Source organism: Chinchilla lanigera, unplaced genomic scaffold, assembly GCF_000276665.1.
Source record: "Chinchilla lanigera isolate Chin_1 unplaced genomic scaffold, ChiLan1.0 scaffold00056, whole genome shotgun sequence".
In the NCBI taxonomy this organism is placed as follows: domain Eukaryota; kingdom Metazoa; phylum Chordata; class Mammalia; order Rodentia; family Chinchillidae; genus Chinchilla; species Chinchilla lanigera.
This window is the reverse complement of record NW_004955457.1, coordinates 12,345,189-12,352,703: the sequence shown is the minus strand read 5'-3', so window position 1 is coordinate 12,352,703 and position 7,515 is coordinate 12,345,189.

Genomic DNA, 7,515 nt, shown 5'->3' with positions numbered 1-7,515 from the left:
AAATGTGACTAGAGGCTCACAGGAACCTTGCCCTATATTTCTCCTAGGAGAAATGATTCAGCGCTCACTAAATCATGGTGTACAGTGATGTTATAAAACACAAGAAATAGCTTCGTGTTCATGTGTACGCTACCTGTTTAATATATATTACCATATTTTGTTAATTATATATTACCTAACATTATATTACAGAGTTTATTCATATTCCTACAGAAACACCAATACCTTCATAGATGGGGAAAATGAGGATAGATACAACTAAGTGATTTTTTTTTTTTGGCTATAACAACCAAAATGTAAAGTTTATACTCTTTTTAGGTTATCTGCTTTGCTTAGGATATATAATATAAAAGCATATGTAAATATATGTTGACTTTAATTAGATTGCAAGAATAGTAAGATTTCCTTCACATTTTTCCACTTGAGAATTAAATTGCCCTCATTTTAAAGTCAAAGTTATATACTTTTTTGTTTTAACAGTTTGCTTTTTTCTTGAGTGACTAATTCATTTAAAAGATATGTACTAATTAGAGTAACTTTTTCTAAATATTTTTGTTGTTTCTCTTTTGGGTTTTATTTTTTTAAGTGCAACCTTGACTGGGACAAAGAGTTTGCTCTCCTTAAGTAAGGTCTTATGTGTTAGGATATTTATTTATTTATCTACCTATTTATTTAGTGATGCTGGGGATCGTGCATGCAAGGCAAGGGCTCTACCACTGAGCTACATCCCCAGCCTGTGTTAGGATATTTAATAGCAGAAGAAAACAATATCCTGTTGATTCTTCACTGTTGACTATTTTTTTCCAAAGGCACTGTAAGGAAATATTTTTTTAAAAGAGGATGCTGGAGTTGTAGCCCGGTGGCAGATGCCTTCTTAACACGTTCAAGCCCCTGAGTTCAGTCACCAGTGTGGGAGGGGGTCATTGATGATGATGATGATCATGATGACATGCATTTGTTCCAAAGGGAATTTGAAGGTTTCCATTATAGTATTAATCCTGCCTAATGCTGCTATTGCTTTTAATAGAGGAATTAAGATGTATCTAACAAAAATTGAAATAGACTAAGGGCTGTGAGAGGCCCTGGGTTTAGTTCTGGCACTGCAAAAAAATAAAGTGCAAAAAAGTAAAAAAAAAAGACTTAACTGTTGAGTGTAACCAGAAGTTAAGCTGATAGTGACATCTATTCAGAATACATGTATTCAAGGAAATACTGAGCAATTACAACATTAAACTTGAAAGGAATATACTTACTACTAAATAGGATAGCACAATTCATTAAAATAATTTTTACAGAGAAACTCAGCTAATTTTATTTCTTTGTCTTATACATTCACACTCCTTTCTAGCAGTGCTTCCAGTTCAGTTTTCTGGATTGAAATAGGATTTGGGGCCTACAGAATATGCACGACTAGGCCTAAAATTCAAGTTACCATCTCCTTAGAATAGAGAAGCAAATTGTTATACTTAACCACACTTTGGGGCCAGAAGTTGGTAATAGAAAGGAACTAGTTTCTGCAGGGTTAGTGGAATCCAAAAGTGACAATGCGAGGGAAAAAAAAATCAGACCCTCATTTAAAGTCAAAGGCTCTACTCCTTTAAAGAAGGCTAAAAAAGGAGCGTGGGGGAGGGCTGGTCATAGTGGTCCATGCCTGCGATCCCAGTACTTGCAGGAAGACCACCAGGAATTCAAGGCCAACCAGGTTACATAATGAGCTCACGACCAGCCAGAATTATATACATAGCAAGATCCTGTCTCAAAACAAAAACAACAAAAACTGCTTCTTGGGGTTAAAAACTTTTTCAAAAATTTTTTTTACCTTTATGTTTGTAGTACATAATGATTACATTCACTGTGGGGAATTGCTATATGGCCATAACACATTTCAGTTCTTTTTTTTTCTTACCCCTCCTTTTTGCCAGCATCACATTCATTTATGTACCTTATAAATCCTTATAAAGTTAATTATCATATAAGATTAACAGCCAGACTAACAGGCCAAATTAGTTACATTGTACAGGCTAGATTACAGTAACTTTTTTCTTTTTTCCTATTGTCTGAAAAACATTTTTTCATGAACTGTGGGTCGAAGGACATGAGAATGAAGACTCTCCCTCTTTTTTTTTTCTCCCAGGGCCTTTTCCCTGAACTACATTTGCAGCATTTATTTATTTATTTATTTTTTGAGTCATGTAAAGTGGCCCAGACTGGGTGTAAACTTGAGGTCTGCCTGCCTGAGATTACAGGCAAGTACCACCACAACTTTTGCACTTATCATCAGGAGCTTGGCTAGGGTACCTGCTTGTCCTATGACTATATACACAGCATCCCCATTAAATTCAGAGTTGGAATATTAAAACTTTTTTACAAGACCTAGTTCTGTATTGAAAGCAAGGGGCAGATACCAAGGGGAATACCTGGACATGTGGTGGAAGGAAGGAAGAGAGTTGAGTAGGAATTGGAAGAGAAAGAGAACAAACAACAAATCTGAGCCTGCTAACTCATATTTCACAACATTTGAGGAAGGTCATTAGAAATGATCCAGAAATGACACACATATGTGAAAAAAATCTTTACATGGAAAACTTAAAACTGTAAGAAGAAAATGTATATCATTTTAACCTTGGTTTGAAAAAGAATTTCTTTAAAAAGTCACCAAGAATTTAATAAATGTTATTACATTTTAAAATTTCATGCAAGGGGAGACATCATAAAGTGAAAAAAGTTAACATACCTTTTAAAACATAATTAAAAAGTAAAATGGGAAACGATTTGAAAAGGTGGTTTACAAAATAGGAAATCTAGATAGCTAGTGAACATCTGAAGGGATGCATTATCAGTCAATGCTGGAGAGTCTCACATTAGCAGTTAAATGCTGTGGCCCAAAAAAACACATCACTTAGACGTTGTGTTATTAGGATCAGCAGGGTATACCTGCTGACCTGAAAGACATGAGAATATGCAAGAAAGAAACCTTTATTGTTTAAAACCACCAAATTTTTTTAGAGTATTGTTGCCCATAATCTGTTTTGACTAATACAGATAGGAAGTAAATCGTTTAAGAAGAGATGAAGACTTTAAAACATATATATTTTGATATTATTTTAAACAGTAAAATTGTTCTACTTAATATAGAGACTAGATTAAGAGAGGATGTGGAGAAAACAGTAAAGAGGCTGTCAGAGTTGTTCAGGCATGAGATGATGATAGTCAAGACAAGGACTGCATTGCATAGAGAACAGTACACATAGATGGTTTAGTCTAGAGATATATTGAAGGTAAAATTCATTGGATTTAGTGATTAATGGGATGTGTTAGATATTTCAGTGCATTTTTGTAGTGAACTTGTGATACTTTTATAGGAAAAATAAAATTATTAAATAAAAAAAGGCTAATGACAGAGTTTCTAATTCTCTGAGCCTTAAACCTTTTTTATTCCTGTGCTGTTATTTTTTCACTTCTTCTGTGCCTTTTCTTTCCATGCTTGCACACTTTTCTAGTTGAAAATTGCATTATGTCTCTATTGTATCATTATAAGAGCTTTTACAATTTCATCCATCTATTCCTGCTGCAGTTTTTCCATATTTTGAGCACTGTAATCTTTCCTGTTTAAATGTAATGCCAGTTTTTACATGCTCAAAGAAGAGCTACCTTCTATTTTCAGACTAAAGTTTATACAGTATAACATTGTGTCATTATTCAGTAGCATTATTCAGTATAACATTCCGTCTTGCTAACCTTACACTTCTGCCACCCAGCCCCCTCTTGTTCATACATAGGCTCTCTACAATTAATTACAACTGAAAGGTTTAGAATTTGTGTTTCTGTGATTCTGTTCATATTATACTTGAAAGACACACTTGATAGCTCTCTTGACTTTTTCACATACATTGTTAGTTGTCCTTTTCATGCTTCTAGAAATTTTTGCATATATTCATAGCATTTTACCCACCCTCCCTTCCTTCCTTCCTTTCTTCCTCCCTCCCCCTCTCTCCCCCTCCCCCTCCCCTTCCCCTTTCCCTTCTCCTTCCTTCCTTCCTTTCCTTCCTTTCTTCCGAGACAGAGTCTCACTATGCAATTCACGCTGGCCTTGGACTCACTTTGTAGCCCAGGCTGGCCTCAAACTCACAGCGATCCTCCTGTCTCAGACTCCCGACTGCTAGGATTACAGGTGTGTGCCACCATGCCCAGCATTTTATTTATTTCTGTCATGACATTTTTTTTCTTTATTTCCTGACTGATTTGTTAACACCACTATTAATCATGTTACCTGGATCACAAATAGAGGAGTGATCTTTGCTTTTTTATTATCTCCATAATTTTCATATCTGTATCCACTAGAGATTCCAACTAGATACTAACAGAGTCCTATCATTTCTAAGGTAATTGTTTAACATAGTCTGGAAACAACTATAGCATATGTATAAGTTGTGGCATACAGAAGGTATTTTCTTAAGCTTCACAATAACCTTTGAGGTATTTTTCTTATTATATAGATGAGGTGTTTATTTTTATTTATTTTTAGATGAAGTGTTTAAAGAGGCTGAGGAAATTGTGCAAGGATGGATGTTAAATATTTGGTATGAGCTGGGAATGGTGGCACATACCTACATCCCAGCACTCAGGGCCAGCCTAAACTAGTTAGCAAAAGTCTTATCTCAAAAAACAAAAACAGAAACAAAAAAAACCCAAATTGGTGTGATTTCAAGCTCCATCTTAATTCATTTGGCTTCACAAATATTTCTCTGGTCTATTTGTCTTTTTTTGTCTGTGTTCCTGCCTTTATCAGCTTTCTCCTTGTATTATGATAGCTTTCTTTCTGGTAAAATACCCTTCTTCTTTTCCTCCCTTAATGTCTTTCATACTCTACCATGGTGCTTTTCTTTCCTTTTTTTTTTTTGAGACAGGGTCTCGCTATGCAGTTGAGGCTGGCCTTGAGCTCACTTTGTAGTCCAGGCTGGCCTCGAACTTGCAACGATCCTCCTGCCTCCTGAGTGCTGGGATTACAGGCATGTGCCACCACGCCCAGCTGGTGCTTTTCTAAAATACAGTTATATACATTTTTTGCCTCTGCTTAAAATTCATCAGTGGATCTCTGTGGCCTACAACATGAAGTTCAAACTTCTTATCATGGCATATCCACCATCTGGTTCCTGCTTACATTTTCAGCATCATTTCCTAGTCCTTCCCCCATTCTACATTCCAGCAACACTGAACTATTTATGGTTACTGGAACTTAACACAATCTTTCCAAAGTTTTGCTTATGAGAATCCCCTCTTGGAATTTCCTTTTCTCTTGTTCTGCTTTAAGCCTTTAGTTTTCTATTATAATTCAGTTCCAGCTATATTTCTGTGATATTAACATTTATTAATACTCCTTGATTTTTTCCTGTGGAGATGTGGCAATATTAGGCTTGTCAGAGTCCTCTTCTCCCCTCTCCTTCCCTTCCCCTTGGTCCTCTCTCCCCCTTTTGCTCCCCGTTTCTTTCAGCATCAAACACAGGATCTTAGGCCTGCTAGGGAAGTGCTCTACTACTGAGCTATATCTCTAGCCCCAAATTATCTTTCCTTACTTTGATTAGAATATATTGGTTCTTTGAAGGCAGAGTGTTTCTTTTCATTTTTTTAACACTCTTTAATCTTTTTAACACTAGTTCCTCATGTGTTTGGAAGGTGATTAAATTATGGAAGCTCTATTCAGTGGATTAATCCACAGCTGAATGTACTGTCAGGAGGTAGGGCTTGGTCAGGTCACTAGGAGAGTGACCTGAAAGGGAATATATTTTGCCTGGTTTTTCCCTTTGTTCTCTCTGTTTCCTAGCCACCATGACATGAGTAGATTTCCTCTGCTAGACCCTTCTACCATGCATGGACCAAGATCTTTGAAACTACGACCCAAAATAAACCTCTCTTCCTTTAACTTGTGGTTATCAGGTATTTTTCCCCAGCAACAAAACAGTGCCTAAGACAGATTTTGGTACTAGAGAAGTGGTCTCATTGCTGTGTTTATCTGTGTATTTCAGAAGTCTTCGGAAGTGGTTCACGGGAGGAATTTGGAAAGGTTTGGAAATGTCAGCTAGAGAAGTCCTACAATGTTGTAAGCCAAATCTGATGGGTAATACTGGTCAGGGTTCAGAAGACCCAGATGCTAATGGAAATGCAGAAAGGAAGGTTTCTGCTTGAAAGGTTTCAGTTGGGAATAGAGACTCCATTAGCATTTGGATTCAAGGTCTAACATCATACACCAAAGATCTGGCCACATCCCAAAAGCCCCACCTATGAGCACATTAGGATTTAGAGGGACATCTAGATATAAGCCATTACATTTGGATTACAGAGGAGAGCTCTGACCAAGTTGGCACTGTGTCTTGGACTTTGGAGCCTCCAGAACTATGAGAAAAGGTGATTTTTCTTTTTAAATTCACCTACGTTATTATGGCAACCCAGTCTTAACACGAATACCTATTATGGTAGACACTATTCTAGAGACTAGAACTAAAATGGTATTCTATGCGTTCAAGGAAGAAATTATGCCCTCAATAACCCCACTGTTTATTTTTATGGACACTAATTGAAATAATGTATAATATGCACAACTCAGTCTATACCAGTATGCAACATGAATTATTAAATTCTTTTGTTTCATTATTACATGATTGTCTTTTGCATCAGATTATACAGTTCTTAAAGGTAAGGTTTTAAAATATTTTTATATTCTTTAGACTTGGAAGATGTAGGTTTTCAAGAGTTATTGAGTGAGGGGCTGGGGATTTAGCTTAGCGGCACAGCACCTGCCTGGCAAGTGCAAGGTCGTGAGTTCAATTCCCGGTACCGGAAGAAAAAAACAAAACAAAACAAAAAAGAGTTATTGAATGAATTAATTGCATCATAGAATGAGATTGGTGATGTGAATTTAAATACCTAAGTAGGTGTGTTTTTTTCTTTTTTTTTTTTTTTTTTTTGTTTTATTATTGTTGTTGCTGCTGCTGCTGCTGGAGACAGGGTCTTGCTACATTGTCCAGGCCAGCTTTGGACTTGGTATGTAGCCTGGGCTGGCCTTGAATTTGCAGTGCTTCTACCTCAGCCTCCCAAGTCCTGCGATTATAGGCCTGTGCCACCATGCTTAGTTTAAGGCTTCTTCACTACTAATTTTGATGTTAATAATACAGCAATTTGACCCATTCTTTTTGCCCAAGTTGATGAGTCCTTCAGAAATAAATACTTGCATTCAAGCATTTTATAGGATTAAAAAACTATCTCAAGTTGTTACTCTATAAAAAATTCAGCTGGCCATGGTGGTGCACGCCTGTAATTCCAGCACTGGGGAGTCTGAGCCAGGAGGATCACTGCAAGTTCAAGACCACCCTGGGCTACATAGTGAGTTCAAGACCAGCCCGAAATACATAGCAAGACCCTATCTCAAAAAAAAACTGGGGGTATATATTCATTGTAGGTTTGTATTATTCTTAAAAAGCTCAGTGGCAGCATCACAATACTCTGAAAGAAAAAACTGCC